Source organism: Macaca thibetana, chromosome 7 (genome assembly GCF_024542745.1).
Source record: "Macaca thibetana thibetana isolate TM-01 chromosome 7, ASM2454274v1, whole genome shotgun sequence".
NCBI lineage: Eukaryota > Metazoa > Chordata > Mammalia > Primates > Cercopithecidae > Macaca > Macaca thibetana.
Genome location: NC_065584.1, coordinates 131,920,226 through 131,938,602, shown reverse-complemented (window position 1 = coordinate 131,938,602; position 18,377 = coordinate 131,920,226). Strand labels below are relative to the sequence as shown.

Here is an 18,377-nt window from a genome sequence, read left to right as displayed (position 1 = left end):
TAAAACAAAATATGAAACTGACTGAGGACACATAATAAATACTTATGTGCTCATCACTAGAACTGAATGATTAACATTTTGTCATATTATCTGAGATGTAATTATTAAAGAAATAAAAAATTATAGAAAAATAATGCTATGCTTTCCTCTCTTTCCTTTCCTTTTCTGCAGAGGAATCAATAAAACTAATGTAATGTAATGTAATGTAATGTAATGTAATGTAATGCAATGCAATGTAATGTAATGCAATGGGCCAGGTACTTGTTTTATTTACAAATGATATATAGAATTGCTTGTAAACTTGCATTGTCACTCAACATTAAATCACTTTTACTATATTTAATAGTACTCCATCACTCGATCACATTGTAATTAACTTATCCTTCCTTTTACCAATGGACATTTGGGTGGTTTATGACTGTACACTATTATAAGCATTGCTACAAAGATGATCATCACCATAACGGAAATAGTGTCTATAGAGGAAACAATGTTATTACTTTGGTGCAAAAGTCATTGAAGTTTTTGTCATTAAAACAACAGCAAAAACCGGAATTATTTTTGGACCAAGCGTTAACAGTTTACAGGTTATCGATAAACATAATCAGTTTTATCAGATATTGCCACTTTGGTCTCCAAGTTACATCTCTACCAGCAGTGAATACAAGCTTTGATAAAACTACATTATCTCTGAAATTTGAATTGGCTAGTTTTAAAAATTTCACTGGGGTTAAATAATAGCACTTTGTTGTAAATAGAAACTCTCCACTACTAATGACATTGAACCTTATTTCATGCTTATTGGCCATGTGGGTTTCTCATTCTCGGGATCGCCTATTTAAATTTTTTGGTAGATTTCTCAGTTGGTTGTCTTTTCCCTAGTGATTTCAGTTCATTCATTCTTTCACGAATTCATTTGTTCATTTATCTGTTCAACAATCTCTTGCTGAGGGCCTACCATATCCCAAGTCTACTTTTAGGAGCCTGTTGAGTCCCATACCTGGTAAACTTTAGTGCAGGAAGACAACAAGAAAGTAAGCAATAAGCATATACTGTAATATTAGACAGTGATAAGAACTAGCAGGAAATACAAATTGAAGGAAAGCAGAGAATAGTGAGAATGTGTGTGTTCACATACGAAAGAAGTGTCCAGGAATGGGTTTTCAAAGAGGTCACGTTCTGATGGAAACCTAAATGAGAGAGGGAAATGACTTCGGGAAGATTTAGAGGAAAAGTATTCCATGGTTAGGAAATGAGAGCAAAGATCATGAGGAAGAAAGAATAATTTTGAGATATGAGGAACACTAACTAGTATAATCATTTTTTTCAACCATGTACTATGTCCTTTAACATTATTTGCTAATTTGCTTGAAGTTTATTTATTTGAATATGCATACATATTTTTCCTCACTATTAAATTTTTCTTAAATTTTCTAATTTGTTACTCCTAACATAAACACCAGGGTTCAAAGCGAGGGTTTCCAATGTAAGATTTCACATCCTTTTTGTTTTATCATGTTACCTCTCTCAAATAACAATGGAGAATGCAGACCAAATATGCAGAACATTATAATTAAAAGCAGAAGTTTATACAAAAATTCTTCAATGGGAAATTCTCTGATGAATTTTTGAGCCTCCTCTAAGACCTGTCTATTCTTTCATGCCATTCCACAGCCACTATAAATTCTGGTGGCAGAATAATTCCAAACAAATTTCAGCTTCCAACAATGACCTGTTTTTGAAGAGTAAAGAGAGGCTGATATTTTCTCGTCCAAAGGAGCAAAAGGTTAGGCTCATTCATTTTCTTTTCTCTGTAACACCCTCTTGTTTTCTTCTTAAACAAACAAAGCAAAAACATCTTCCGTCTTCCTTCAGAACTCCTCATATTTTTGTCAGGACTGTACGGTTAGCCAGTATTAAACACTATCACATGATAGGTACTGGAAGCAATACTTTCCATGCATTAGCTCACTGAATTCTCATAACAATTTCAGGAGCGAGGTATTCATTGCCCTTTCCATATGTGGAACTCTGGTTGGGGAAGGTTAAATGACTTGCTCACAGTCATGCAATCTGTAAGTGGTACAGTCCAGATTTTCTAATCTCTAAGGTGTTACTAATTTCAAAGGAGCTCCAACTTAGCATAAAGGAAAAATAATCTAAGAAGCTCTTGAAAATGACTCTATGTTCTTCGTCACCGTGGGAAGCCCCAGGGACACACTTCTTGTCCCTACAGATGTTGGAACTCTCCTTGGGCTCTGAATACCTGATGCATGCACATTTTGCAGTTTGAAGCTCACTTGGTTCAAGTGAACACACCCCAGGCTTACTTTGTCATTGTCTCTTCCTCTTCCCCATTGTCGGCCTCCTACCGTCTCCACTCATTACTACTGGAAGAAGGGATCTCCCTCTTACTCAACAAGGCCAAAGTGGGCCTAGCATGAATCTGTCAAAGCAGGTAGTGACTCAAACACTGGGATCCAAAGGCTTTGGGAATATCCTCTGACTCTCGTGAATCCCAGAATCACACATTTCAGTGCTGGCAGTGACCTCAAGGAATGACCTCATCCAGACATCTGCTGTTGTCAGTTGTCAGACATTATCTCAATTTTGCTGATGAGGTAACTGGTACTCTGGGAGACTATGTGACCAACTCAAGGTTATATGCTAGGAAAGTAACTGTGAAGGCCTATATCCCTATATATAGGCCTATATATATAATGAAAGCTGCTTCTTTCATTACATGATTAGAGTCTTTCCTTGGGGTTTTGCGATGTTTCAAAAATATTTAAACTTCTGTAACTCAGTCGTAAATTAAGGAAAAAAATTAAGTAGTGACAGGATGAAGACAGAAACACCAAAAGTGAAGGGAGAGAGGTTCTAAAACTCATGTGCAGGGATGAAGAAGATAAATTTTGCTGACTTCCTGCCATGTACAAAATAAAATATATTTTGCATTTCCAATTCCACTTTTCTGGAATTTTACAATGATAGAGGTAGAGAAAAGGGAAGGGGAGAGGGCAATACATTATGTACTACACATTTGTATCTCATTTAATTCCTCCTCATCCCAGAAACTTAAGAAGTAGAAATTGGCTCCCAATCCTTTATCTACAACCCTTGTGGTTCGATGCCTCCCAGATTCAGAATTGTACAGATTTTAGAAAGGCAACAGAGTTCATGTATCATATATTTCAAAACATCCTCAACAGAACTGAAGAAGGATATTTCCCTGACCCCTTTGCAGGACTTGTGACAAGGGTGCCCCATTTACTCAGCCCGTTGCTCTCAACTCCTCATGGGAGGGAGTGCGCGAGCGAATGAAACGGGAACTGGAATACATGAGTGCTGGAACCACCAGCTGCCCCATTCAGCACTGGCAGGGATGATCTCCACTCACTCAGACCTGCTGTGCTCCACCCCTCGCAGGAGGGAGTGTGCAGATGAGTGGGTGCAGGAGCTGGGGCAAGCGCTTTTGGGCGCCAGCAGGAGCAAACTCTGTGCCGGCCCTGCAGCAGTCTTTAATGGGGTGCCTGCGACTCTTGCACCCCCAGTGGGCGTGTTACTGTGCTCTTTTAGCTCTGCCATCTTCAGAAAGGTTAACTGTTAACAGCTCAGTGGGCCCTTTTGTATCTGCACTTGCTCCCAAGCTCTTATCCAGCATCCAGGAAAAATGAGGTCGCATGAACAAATCAAAGGATGGTAAATGTGGGGAATTTTATTGCCAGTGAAAGTTGCTCTCAGTGGCAAGGGGAACTGAAAGGGAATGGGGGATATAGGTAATCTTCTCCTGAAGTCTGGCATTCTTTTCTGAAGTTATGCTGCAAGCTGTCCCTCTGAAGTCAAGCTGCTTCTCTCCAACATCCAGCCGTAGTTGTCCCAATGTCCAGATTCTTCTTCCTCTCTGCTGGCTGAGTCTGGGGTCTTTACAGGCACAGGATGGGGTAGGGTGGGGTCATGGGTGGTTTAGGAAAAGGCAACATTCTAGTGGGAAATCAGGGATATAAGTTCTCACTTTGGGTCGTGGTCTCAGGCTTTTCAGCTTGAGGGTTTCACCAGGGACACTGCCCTTTTCTCCTTAGAATTTCTCTGCCTCCTGTCCCTATCAGTATCTAGGCTAGCATCCTGTAATCAAACATAGTTGTGTTTCTTCAGCTAAAAGTATGCATATTCTCATTAAGTGGGATTAGATGAAGACTATAAATAGTCTCATATCAGTTCAAGTAAGTTCAGATCAGGTCAGGTTTTAACATCAAACAAGTTATAAAAAAAGATTCTGTTTTGAGAAATTTCTGGAATTTGCAATTGCAGATAAGGGACTGGGGATCTACATTAATATCCTGTATTCTTATCACATCACAAATGAAGAAATAAAGGCTTAGAGTTTAAGTAATTGCCTAAGTTCCCACAGTATCATCCCAGAAATGGGGCTGAAAACTACAAGCTTCAATACCACCACTTTCCTCATTACTGCCTCCAGGGAGGGGATTTCTTCTCTCAAGAAGATGGTGGGCAAGCTTGTATAGGCAGGCTGACTCCTGTCTTTGGTATTTTTAATATCTTTCAGAGGAGCTTGCATGGGCATTACGTGCATTGTACACAGTCTCAAGACCTATGAGTACGCACATTCTATGATTTATAAATGAGCATGAAGATTGTTTGGAGATGTCATCGATGTAGGGTCAGGTTTCTTTGAACTCATAATTAAATGGTAGTCAGAAATCTTTCCAAGGAAGTATGACAAAGGAGATGCTGATCACAGATTTACACTTGCAGAAAGTAGAGCCTTCCATCTGTCAGCACTGGCCTTTGTCTGGGAGCATGAAGGAAGACGTGAGGGCAGTTCCTTATCTTTTGCCACAGGACATTGGCCGAAGAGTTATCTTTGGTAAAGTACCAGCTGTGTGGCTCTTTATGATGATACATAACTTATGTAAATGTGATGCTTTTATTAATTTTGTAAGTACTGGTTAAACATTTTCTACATGTCAGTTATGGTCCTAGAACACGCTGGGTATTTAAAAATAAGTAAGACTTATTTACTGTCCTCATAATGCTCTTAAAAGAAAGAGACAATAAAAGGGATAAGGCACACAAAGACTTCATTATAATACAAAGAGGAGAATGAGCAATGTAAGAAGAAAACTATAGATAAAGTGCTATTGGGAACTAATGGTATGATCATCTAATCAGAAAGCTCAGGAAGGGCTGTGGAGATGATTACTGAAGAAAGGGAAGGATTGGAGATGGGGGAGGTAGGAAGAAAGGTGTTCCTTGTAGAGGAGACATAACATATCAAGAACAGTTGGCATTCAGCCTTTTAAAAAATTATTATTCCTGATGAGAATAGTGGCCTATATAGTGGCATATATTTATATCCCTAACTCTTCAAATTGTTTTCTTGAATTTTAATGAACTTTTAGACTTTTTAGAGGTTACACTTCAATGATTTTTAAATCATTAAAAAGTTGTACAACAGTCATTACATTCCAGATTTTAGACATTCCCATCACACAATAAAATTTCCTTGAGCCCATTTGTAATCAATTCCAGCTTCGAATCCTTAGCCCAGGCAATCACTCATCTATTGACTGTTCAGAAAAGTCAATCTATTGACTTTTCTATTGACTCATCTATTGCCTTTTCAGAAAAGAAGAAATACATGAAATACATGAGATTATACATTATGTAGTCTTTTACATCTGGTATCTTTCACTTAGAATGTATTTTTCAGGTTCGCTCGGTTTGCAGCACGTATCAGTAGTTCATTTTGCTGCTGAATGTAATCCATCGACTGGATATACCATCTTGTGTTTATGCATTTATCAATTGATGGACATTTGGGTAGGTTCCAAACTTTGGCTACTGTGAATAAAACTATGGATATTCTCAGACAAGTTGTTTTTTGGATATATGTTTTAATATTTCTCTTAAGTAGATTACCAAATTTACTAAGATTGCTGAGTTTTATGGAAACTTTATATTTAAGTTTTTAAGAAACTAAAAAATTGTTTCTAAAGTAGCTGTACCATTTTACATTTCTACCAGCAAGGGATGAAGTTACTAGTTTCCAACTGTTGGTATCATCTGTCTTTTTTTACTACAGTCATTCTAGCATGTATCTTTGTGATTTTAATTTGCATCTCCCTAATAACTAATGATATCGAGCATATTGTCATGTGCTTATGGCCATATGGATGTCTTTTTCGGTATGATGTCTATTCAATTCTTACCAGATACATGACTTGCAAATATATTTTTCTCAGTTTCTGTCTTGTCTTTCTTAAAGCTATTGTTTGAAATGCAAAAGTTATCCATTTTAATAAATCCTATTTGTCAAGCTTTTTGTGGTTTTTAATGTTGAATATAAAACTCATTGATTAACCAAGCTTATGAAGATTTTCTCATAAGTTTTCTCCTAGAATTTTTATAGTCTAAGTTCCTATATTTTAGGTCTATAATGCATTTGAAATCATTTTTTAGCATAGTTGATATAAGGATCTACAATTTATTTTATTTTTTTTGCAAGTGGATATCTAATTGATCAAGCATTACTTGTTGAAAAGGCTATACCTTCTCCGTTGAATTACTTTTCTGCTGTTGTTGAAAATCAGTTGCCCATATATGTGTGGGTATATTCCTTGACTATCTACTTTGCTTCATTGATTGAATTATCTGTTTTTATGACTATATCACACCATCTTGATTACTGTAGCTTTATATTAATAATATACCTTCAAGTCAGGTAGTATTAGTCCTCCACTTTTGTTCTTTTTAAAATGTTGTGTTGTCTATTGTAGGTCCTTTGAATTATATAATAAGTTATTCAATTTCTATTGAAAAAGCCTGTTTGGATAATGATAGAGATATGTACCTTAACTTAGCACCATATACTTTAGAAAAATACTAACTTAGATTTGGTAAAACATGAGAACTTTGCTCCAATATATCTTCCTCTCTTGTGCAATTTTGTCATTATATATTGCATCTTAAAGCCCAACAGTGTCTTATTAATAAAATCTTACATAATTTTTAAAAATTAATAAAAAATTGAAAAACACATTTATAGAATTATTTATATTTACCTATATTTAACATATCCTGTATTCTTCAGTTTTTTCTTAGGATTTGTGTTGCTCTTTGTTGTCATTTCCTTTCAGCTTGAATGACTTCCTTTAATATTTGTTAGAAGGAATATCTGATAGCAACAAATTATTTCAGTCTTTGTTTATCTAGAAATGTCTTTATTTCACCTTCATTTCTGAAGGATTGTTTTGCTGGATATAGAAGATTTGGTTGACAAGATTTTTTTTCCTCTCAATTGAAGTTGTCATTCCACTGATTTCTAAACTCCACTGTTTATGACAATAAGTCAGCTGTTAATCATTACCCTGTATGTGATGGATCATTTTTCTTTGGCTACTTTCAAGATTTTCTCCTTTTCTTTGGCCATAAACAGCCTGTAATGTGTCCAGATGTGAATCTCCAGAGTATTTCTGTATGAGATTCATTGATCTTGGATCTGTAGGTTAATAATTTTTAAATTAAATTTGGGAAGTTTTAAACCATTATTTCCTCAATTTTTTTTTTTCTGTTTTGTATTAGTTTCCTGAGCCTCCTTAATAACATACTAGAAACTGGTTGACTCAAGCAGAAATTTATTGTCTTACAGTTCTGGAAGACAGAAATCTGAAAGCAGGTGTTGGTAAGGTTGTTTCATTATGAGGGATGTGGGAAGAATCTGCTCCATCCCTCTTCCCTGGCTTCTGTTAGACTGAGGCAATCTTTGCTTCTCTGCATCACCACATAATCTTTTTTCTACACAGGTTCTTCTGTGTCCAAAGTTCCCCCTTTCGTAGGGACACCAGTAATACTGGACTAGGGCCCACAGAGATAATGACTTCATCTTGATCATTTGCCAAGACTCAATGTTCATATTAGGTCACATTTAAAGGTTCTGGGAATTAAGACTTTAATATCTTTTTGGAGAATAGAGTTCAACCCATAATATTCCCCCTTTACTCTTTTTTCTCCTCTAAAAATTCCAGTTGCATGTGATGATATGCTTGATGTTGTTCCACAGGTTTCTGAAGTTCTGTTCATTTTTCTTTAAACAATTTTTTTCTCTGTTCTTCAGATTGGATAATCTCTATTCTCAGCTTCATACTTTTCTTTTTCCATCTCAAATCTGCTCTTGAGCGCTTTATTTTTTTTACTTCTGATACTGTACTTTTCAACTCCAGAATTCCCTTTTGTTTTTTAAAAATAATTTCTCTCCCTTCATTGAAATTCTCTGTTCGTTGAGTTGTTGTCATTATGCTTTCCTTTTGTTCTTTAAACAGATTTATTTAGCTTATGGAACTTATTAATAAAAGCTGCTTTGAAGTCTTTTCTGCTAAATCCAGCATCAGTTTTTATTTACTGCATTTTTTTCTCTCTGAATACGGGTCTTTCCTGTTTCTTTACATGCTTTGGAACTTTTGGTTGAATACACTTTAGATAATATATTTTAGCAACTCTGGGTTCTGATTTCTCCTCCTCTGAAGATTATTTTTGTTTTTATTTGTTTGTTTAGTAATTTACATAGACTGTATCTGTGAAGTCTGCCTCCACTGTAAACTATAGCTGCTGATGTTCCTACTAGTATTATCATTTATTTTCTTTTATTTTTAGTCTAACTTCCTAGGGATCATTCCTGTGTCTGTGTAACTTTGACTTCAGCCCAAGATTGGTCAGAAGTTGTGTTCAAACACCTTCAGCCAGTAAGGCTTCCATTTTCTGGGTGTTAGCTGGGAATGACATTTAAATTTTAGGCCATTCTCATTTGTCCTATCTTTTGCTTCCTTCCAGTCTGTCTTCTATTGCCTCTGAGAATGTGTCCATGCGCCATTGACCTGGCATTTTTGGGTGGCTTGAGCCTTCCCCAGTCTTTCCTGCATATCCACACAGCCTCCAGTCAATTCAGAATATGTGGAATGCTTATCAGTCCCCCTAATCCTATCTCCCCTCCCAGAACTCTCTGTTAATCTCTGACTCCAAACCATTGACTGTCTCAAACAGAACTGCAACGTCAGTGGGGCCCCTAGATCTCCCTATTAGCTTCTAATAAGTTTTACCTGTCAATGATCCAATATGTATAATTCTCCAGCATGGGTAGCAGGGCTGTTTGTTTTCATGACCTGAAAAAGCTGAGAGGGAGATGGGAGCAGCCACTGGCATGAAAACCACAAACTTATATTCTTCTGACCTGAAGCTCAGTATTTTTCATGAATAGATGCTTCTTAATTTGTTGTCTGTCCTTGGTTAATTTTGAGAGTATTAAATAATTGTTTTTCATGATTTTGTTCAGTTTTATAGTTGCTTTTTGGGGAGAGAATTTGTTTGCCTCCCCATTCTGTCATGCTTGAAGAGAGACACTTTAAGACTTTTTTCAATGGTTGTGTCCTTGATTTCCTCAGCATTGGGCATTGACTCTTTGCTGTATCTTTACAATGATATCTTTCCAGATGCCTTTGGTTCTAGCAGCTTGGGAGATACACTCGACAAACAAAATGGATTGAATCGTCATTTCTAATCTCTTAATCTATCGATGCAAAATCATAAGCTTACTCATGCTTCTATGAGTTTTCTCATCTATTAGCACTTTCTAGAATGTTGTATCTTTTCCCTTTCAAACCCATCGCTGCTCCAAGACTCTGCTCAAAATCAGCCTCCTTTATAATGTTGTTCCTAATTACTCCAACTCACTCTACTTCCCTTCTCTGTGACATTTTGGCTTCCATTTTTGCCATTATTTTTGGAAATTACACTGATGCTATCTTATACTCTTCTCCTAACTATTCTTTTTATGCACTATTATTTTTAATATCCCCAGGGAAATCACATTTATTGAAGGCAGAATCAAAGCTATTATTATTTTCCATGTCTCATAGATTTTACTGAAATCCTAGATATATCTAGTGCATAATTTAGAGTGAATAGACTGAATTGAATATGAAAAGAGTAAATGGTTCCCTGATTGATAATCATGCCCTATACTTTTAGGACAGTTAGCATCATAAAAAGATGTTTTACATTCCTTTTCACCCTGTGCAAGTCTCTGCTTGCCTAATTCACCCTATTTTTCAAATTCTGGAAAAAATGCCTCCTTCATGAAGCCCTTCATGATTCTCTCCTTTCTGAACTTGCAATGTATCCTACATTTTGTCTGTGGTTATTTGGCACTTTCTTTCCTGAATCACTGCTCTTTATGTACATTACTTTTGCTGTTAAATATGAGCATCAGCTTCAGACAAGGATTTATCTCTGTAATTTATCTCATTGGCAGAATACCTTGGTATACAATTGACATAGTTATTATATACTAAATAAATGAATGAATGAATAAAGCTCAACCCTGGTTCTATCCATTTCACTCAGTTTGTAGAATATACTGATAGAATATAGACAGTATGTCCTATGAAGTCAGAGGAGGTTAGTGCTGTAAAAGAAATTACAGATGATCTAGCATGGTTGTTCCTTTTCATATGGGATCATTGAGGTCTAGTGAAGTGAAATGATGTGTCCAGTAATGAGTACCAGAGGTCTACGGATGGCCGGTGAGACTGCTTTGCACGGTTTTGATCATTCTTCCAAACTCAAGGATGCGGAGTAAAACTGGCATTGCACATTCTAAGACACTATAGGCATCATCAGAATTGTAGGTTTCATTTAGTGCTTCTCTTCATGGCAAGGAATTTATATTCAAATCCTTTTGCCACCAACAGTACAGCTGACCTTGCATTCACTGTAGGGTAACAAATTAACAGGCCCGTTCTAATAGCAGAGTTACCAGACCTAACAACCAGCTCTTTCCCTTTGATGAAAAGATGTTAATAGACTCCAATGTATTGACTGGCCTTTAACAAGGAAGTAAATTCAAAACTAACAAGAAAATGTAAACCTGATGTAATTTCCCTAACCAAAACATAGCAAATACACTCTCTGTGAAGTGTACAGCTACTAAACTTTAATGACAATATCAGTTCTGTTTGATGAGGGGAGTAGTAAGCCCTTGGCTCATCTATTATAAAGATTGGAATTCAGGCTGATTTCCCTGCATTTGGCAGGTGGCTGAGCACTAGTGAGCTCATGCAGGCCACTCTAGCTGTATTTAATGAAGGTGGCACCCAAGACTTCAACTTCAAGAAAAAAGTTTATGTATGCATTTGGTTCATACTGAGCATTGTGTTTGTGAAGGTGTTGATGTTTAACAGCATGTTAACCTCAAATTAAATAAATGGTAAAATCACAACTGTAGGTTCTTCAAGTGTAGGGAGCTAACTGTCAAGTCTGTGTTTTCATTTTAATCAGGTGAGAGAACTCTGCAAAAGTGCAGTGATAGAGTGCCTGCTATGTGATGGGCACCCCTTTTTACTTTAACCCCTTTTACTTAAACCCCTTTTACATGCACCATCCCTAAAGATACTTTGGACACACAGAACTAAATAAGAAAAATTATGCAAAGTCCCTTTTCCCTCACTACTTTTTCCTGCTGTGGAGCCTCCCTTACCAACGGAATGAGCCCTAGGGCACCATCACAGGGCTGGGGCTGTGTGCTTTACTCCTGTCATTTTACATGAAGTGACTGTTGAGTTTCCCCTAGACCTTCTTTCCCTTTCCCCATTCTGCTCCTCTGCACCACACTGGCCCCTCCTGTGGTCTCTGAGGGTACTATAAGTAATGGTAACTGCTTTTACTTCTTGACACTGTATGACAAGTCAGGTTCTCTATCAGATGCTCTACATGTCTCTTTTAATCATGACAAGTCATTTAAGGTAGGCATTGTTATGTACATTTTAGTGACGAGGTACTCAAGACCGAGAAAGATGAACTGGCATGCTCAGAATCATACAGCAGTAAGAGAGAAAGACAAGTTTTGGACACATGACAGCTTTTGCACTGACAGCCTGCTTTAATACTTTCAAACTTGATTTTGACTTTGGGTACACAAAGACACCATCTCCAGTTACTGCTCTCCATCATCTTTGTCCAATTCTGTGAGAAAAGGAGCACACAGCCCCAGCCCTGTGATAGTTCCCTAGGGCTCATTCTGTTGGGAAGGGAGGCTCCACAGCAGGAAAAGGCAGTAAGGGAAAAGGGACTTTGCATAATTTTTCTCATTTAGTTCTGTGTCTCCAAAGTATCTTTAGGGATGTCACACGCTTCTGTAGCATGACCCACAGACAATAACAAAAATACTAGGACAACAGCAACAAAAAAGAGACAAAAATACTAGGAAGGCCAAGAAACATTTTTTCTTACAGTATTACATGCACAATGCCCAGCATAGTACCTCATATGTAACAGGTAATCAACATAAACAAATTTGACATTTTGATAGGCAAGTGTTCTCACAAAAATTTATTTCTTGGTCTATTTCATATGATAATCCTTGTCTATTCATCAAACACAGTTATAATGTTAAGCGGAAAAAGGAGAGAACAAAATTTTATCCATGCTATGATTACAGCTAGAAAAGTTATGGGTGCATACGGGGAATCGGAAAGGAGCACAAAAATGGAAGCAACAATTTGTTGGTGTGGTGGGATTGCGGGATAATTTTCTTCTTCCATTTTGATTCCTGTTAAAGCTATTATAGTGTTGTTTGTGTGATAAATAATCTTTTTAAGTATAACAGTGTATACCAATTAAAAAGAAAACATGTAAAGGTATGTGCCAAAACCATCCGGAAACATAAATGTAGCATTTCCATTTCTGCTGGAATTCTGGCTTCTAATGAGGTCTTTGTTCTCACTGTCACAAAGTGCAGTCAATCCCCAAGCAACTGTGTTAAAGGAGAGAAGCGCTGATGAGGGTCATCTTAACACAGGGATGATGAGTGGCCCTGGGGAACCCCCCAGATATTCCATGGGAAGATTTTCTGTTTTATGCGTGCCTGATAGGTACGGTTCTGTGGATCATTTCTGAATAATTTATTCTGACTATCATGAAAGTATCTATATTTTGGCTTCCCTAAGAGAATTTGACCCAGTTTGTGCTCATCACCTATTACATCATGCCATTTGAAAGCCATTAGTTTAGAGTAGATCTTGCAGGGCTATTAATCATTATCAAAGTATGGTCTCCTAAGTAGAAACTGTGGGGGGCTTATTAGAAATGCAAATACTCGGGTTCTTTAGACTTTCTGAATCAGAAACTCTGTGGCTGGCCTCAGCAATCTGTGTTGTAGGAGACTCCCCACCACCACATGATTCTGAAGTTCAGTAAATTTAGTAATTTGGACTAAACATACCCACATAATGTTCCCACCCTACTTTTTCAGGAATGATCATGTAGTTCATGTTCTTTGCTTACTATTTCAGGTTAAAACAAGAAGTTATTAAAAAATGCAATGTGTTGTATAGAAGGGGTGGTGTTTTAAGATATTATGTGCCATTAATATATTAGATTGAATTAATTTGTCAGTTTTCATGGCATGAATGAGTTATCTTTAGGGCCTGGGAATTGAGAATTTAACAACAGATAACTGTCAGGCCTCTGAGCCCAAGCCAAGCCATCGAATCCCCTGTGACTTGCACGTATATGCCCAGATGGCCTGAAGTAACTGAAGAATCACAAAAGAAGTGAAAATGCCCCGCCTTAACTGATGACATTCCACCACAAAAGAAGTGAAAATGGCCGGTCATTGCCTTAAGTGATGACATTACCTTGTGAAAGTCCTTTTCCTGGCTCATCCTGGCTCAAAAAGCTCCCCCACTGAGCACCTTGTGACTCCCACTCCTGCCCGCCAGAGAACAACCCCCCTTTGACTGTAATTTTCCTTTACCTACCCTATAAAATGGCCCCATCCTTATCTCCCTTCGCTGACTCTCTTTTTGGACTCAGCCCGCCTGCACCCAGGTGATTAAAAAGCTTTATTGCTTACGCAAAGCCTGTTTGGTGGTCTCTTCACATGGATGCGCATGACAATAACCATTATGAGAAGAACCATGACTGTGGGGAGGCAGAGGCCATCACAGAGGTTTCTGGGATTGGGAGAGAGCAGCATTAGGACATTCTTGAAAGGGGTACATCTGGGCTCTGCAAAATATCTTACCTCCCTTAGACTACCTGAGCCAGCATTCTGTTCATTAGAACCTGTTCAATATCCTCCTGGGCAAGAGGATCAAGTCTACCTTTACTTGTTGTATGCATACAATTGGTATATCCATTCTCTGAATATATTAGGGATTTGCATTTAAAGTGGGCCTGCTTCGAAGCCTCAATTGTTGTCCAGAAAAAGCACTGCCTACTTATGGCATGCGAAGATATTTTCAATCAGAGCGAAAATCATGTGCAGCTCAAGTCTTGTCTTCCTGTGTAATTATAAATCATTTATCCTGGATTGAGCCCTGCTGAGCATAGTTTCATCCTGGGATCACCATAATCCCCCTGAGAACACAGACCGCCTTGCTTTAGCACTTCCCCACAGAGGGCTTATTAGAGAAAATACACAGAAGCTACACGACCAAAACAGAACCTTACCTGAGATGTATCACAGATGTCACCTACAGCAGTGACACATGACGGAGGACTAAAGGGTCTGTGTGCCCTCCATGTAACATCATTGTTCATTATCTGTGTGTAACTGTAGATTTGGCTTCATAGTTCCATGTCTTGCTTAAAAATGAGCAGCAAGATGACAAAACGGAGAAAAACAAAAAGGTGCTCTCTTGGGAAAGGAACACTGAATGCTGAAGTAACTTATTAACACATTTTCCCATCTATGGAAGGCCAGGATCATCTGTGCTGTGACAAAGTTTGTTTTCTTCCATGGCTACATCAGTGACCCCTGCAAAGAGTGTCTCCTCTTTCAAAGTGCCCACCGTTGGGTCTGTAGCACTGTGCTTGTGAACTCCACTCATTCACTTAGAACTTGAGTGGAGTCTTCTCCAGGCTAAGCAGCTACCGTCTTCTCCAGGCTAAGCAGCTACCATCTTCTGACTCTTGTCTCTTGACTGTGAAGGGCAGCTGGAGAACATAATGGCTATGAACATGGACTCTAGAATGTATAGAGGCTACGAATAGAGGACTCTACACTAGAGCATCTGAGTTCAAATCCTGCCCATACCACACAGAGGCTGTGTGACCTTGAGCAAGTAATCCTATCTTCCTGTTGGTCAACTTTCTTATTAGAGAGTTTGGTGACCTTTATAGCTTTTTCAACATGGAGCGCTCAGAGAGGGCGAAATGAGATAATGCCTAGATCCCCGGTACAAAGGATGTGCTTCAACAAAGTTGGTTTCCTTTCCCATGTCTTTCTATACCTTCTCTCATCCTCATCTTTTTTCTCTGGTCACACTCTGGCTGTCATCCTTCTAACAGGAGTTGCTAAGAGCAGAGTGCACCTGCCATGCATTGCTCTTGGGACAGTTTTCCCCTTTATTCTTGAAATCTTGTATTTCTCTGAAAACATACACATCTTTAAATGTGACCCACTTTTTATAGCAGAGTTTGGGAAAGTCCCTCATATGTAATGCATTAGTTCACAGCCATTTCAATTTTTTTTTTTTTTTTTTTTTTTGCCTTCTTATCAAACAACACTGAAATGCCCTGCCTAAGACAGGACAAATGTAGGAGAAAAAATGCTTTGTATTGATACACATCTGAATACAGCCTGGTTCACATCTTCAAACAAAACCTCAACTTCATTTCTAATCATGATTTTAAAGTCTTTTTAGCCCCTTGGTGTGCTCTCTTTCAAGTCTAATATTTACTGCTACAATACATCTGTAGCTTTAAACATGCTCTTTCAGGCAGGAAATGTGAACTATTAGCAGGACTGTAATATGCCAGCCAAAAGTAACAGGGTGATAGGCTGATAGGCGTGGGTGTGGGCAAAAGGTGTTTTATGCAATCCCGCTGGGACATCGTCACTTTAGAAAACAATTTTACAGTCATACAGTTAAATTAACTGGTAGTTAGAGGCAATTATGTGATAAAGTAAAAATATTTATGTTCTTTAGAGCTCCAAAACTGTCATTTAAAGTGTGACAATTTTTTAAAGGAATTTCACCTGTAACTTTTGAAAGATTTTATGACTAAGGACATAAAATTGAAACAGGTTGGCTGGGCACGGTAGCTCATGCCTGTAATCCCAGCACTTTGGGAGGTCGAGGCAGGTGGATCACCTGAGGTTGGGAGTATGAGACCAGCCTGGCCAACATACTGAAACCCTATATCTATTAAAAATACAAAAATTAGCTGGGTGTGGTGGTAGGCTGGGTAATTCCAGCTTCTCAGGAGGCTGAGGCAGGAGAATCGCTTGAACCCATGAGGCAGAGGTTGCAGTTAGCCGAGATCGAGCTACTATACTCCAGCCTGGGTGACAGAGCAAGGCTCCGTCTCAAATCTATATCTATATCTATATCTATATCTATATCTATATCTACATCTATATCTGTATCTATATAGATATATATAGAAACAGGTTGTCACTGTGAAATAAAATGAAACCTATCTTCTACTTGTGATTTTGTGCTGATGAAACGTCTCACAGTCATAGTTCTCATGCTCAAAATCTTTACTTTCTAAACAATTGCATTTTGAAATTTAAGATTTGAAAATGTCACTGCTCCCCGAGAAACCTAAAATATGTGCATGTGCACAGGCAGACACACATACATACACTTCTTGGTGCCTTGCCATATATATATATACACATATATATATATACGCACACACACACATATTGCCATTTTCTTGATAAGAATAAGCTCATACTTTCTTTCCTTTTTATTGCTAAAAAGTACATTGAGAGCCATAAACCATAGACAAGGAAAGAAATCACCTACTACCATAACTTCTACACAGCTATTTTACTGTTATTATCATTTTTGTCTCTGCCCATGTACATATACATTTCACACAATTGCAACCATAGTGCATACATCATTTTGTGGTTTTCCTCAGTATTTTATATTGCACACTTTTAGTATTGCTACATAGTCTTTAGAACCACCAGTTTAACAGGTTGCAAAATATTCTTTGGAATGTCTGCGCCATAGTTCATCACACTATTCTTCTACTATTGGGCACTTAGAGGGTTCCCAGTATTTCACCATTGTATATAGTGCTGTGATGAACATATGCTTATGACTTTTTTTGTTTTTGTTTTTTAGTCTGTTTCCTTGGGCTGGAGTCCCACAAGCCCACAAGTGGGATTACCAGGTCAAAATTCATGCACTTTTAATTTGGTAGCTCTTGATACCTAAGGTCAAATTCCTTTTCAAAGTGTTTACCAATTTGTACAACCTCTAGCAATATATAAGTTCATCCATACCTCTGTGTATTTCAATTTCATAGCAACATGTTTATTTGTATGGTTTCAGTGAAATTATACAAAATTCTAAAGCATTTACTATGGCTTGGAATCTCTGGCCCTGGTTGAAGTCCTTTTAATCATGTGGCTTTAATAGATGTTAATACCACAGCATTCAAATGCAGATGTATAAGGGGACACACACACACACACACACACACACACACACACACACACACACGCACACACGCATGAACACAGTCCCAGATGTTAGACTTCGATGGAGGTGAGGGCTAGGGAGATCAGTCAAGTATTTGCCCTTGTGTATTGGAAGCACTGAGATATGAAGGAAAATGAAATGTAGTATGTGAGGCTCAGCCTCCTCTTCCTCACTTCATTCTCCCCTCTTCTTTTAACCAGCTCACTGCCTCCATCCTAGGCCCCAGGTCCTGCAGAGGTTGTATTCTCTTTTATTCATGGCATAACACCAGTCTTTGTGTATTACCACTGGTCCACCTGGCCTTTTGTCATAGTCTAATTGCCTCTAAGGTCACAGTGAAAAAGTGTATATTCAGTCCATCCCTTCAACCAACTCTGCAACCTGCCCCCAACCAAATGGAGCAGGCCCCTGAACTGAGGAATAACTCAGGAGAAAGTGCGCTCCCAGCTGGCCAAGCAATGCACAAACTCTCTGAATATCCACCAACACAGATCATGAGTTGTGGTCATCTAATCATGAGAGAAGGGATCAGAGCCAGCAACTCATCTTATATAGGTCATTCAGGAGCCCAAGACAGAAATAAGTTTGAATCAATGCAATCAACAGATGTCAGGTGCAAAGCTTATCAATATCCTGAGTTGTCTTAGCTCTCATTAAAAATCATCGCTTTAACCTTTCATATATGATAGTTCTAGTCTAATTTTTATTATGATGTTATGGGGAATTTATGTCTATTTTATGGCAAATGTGCACTTTTGAAAGTGATAATTCTATATTTACTTTTACATTTTCTTTCACATCGAATTTTGCCCCAATTTTGGGATGTTTCTGCTTGGGACAGTAATCGCAAGTTGT

At 38.0% G+C, this 18,377-nt stretch overlaps 1 protein-coding gene across 3 annotated transcripts in view; it reads right to left on the bottom strand.

Annotated features, from left to right (window-relative positions):
* Positions 1 to 18,377, bottom strand: part of SEMA6D (semaphorin 6D) — a 583,866-nt gene that overhangs the window by 206,591 nt on the left and 358,898 nt on the right. The gene's annotated exons all lie outside the window — the stretch shown is intronic.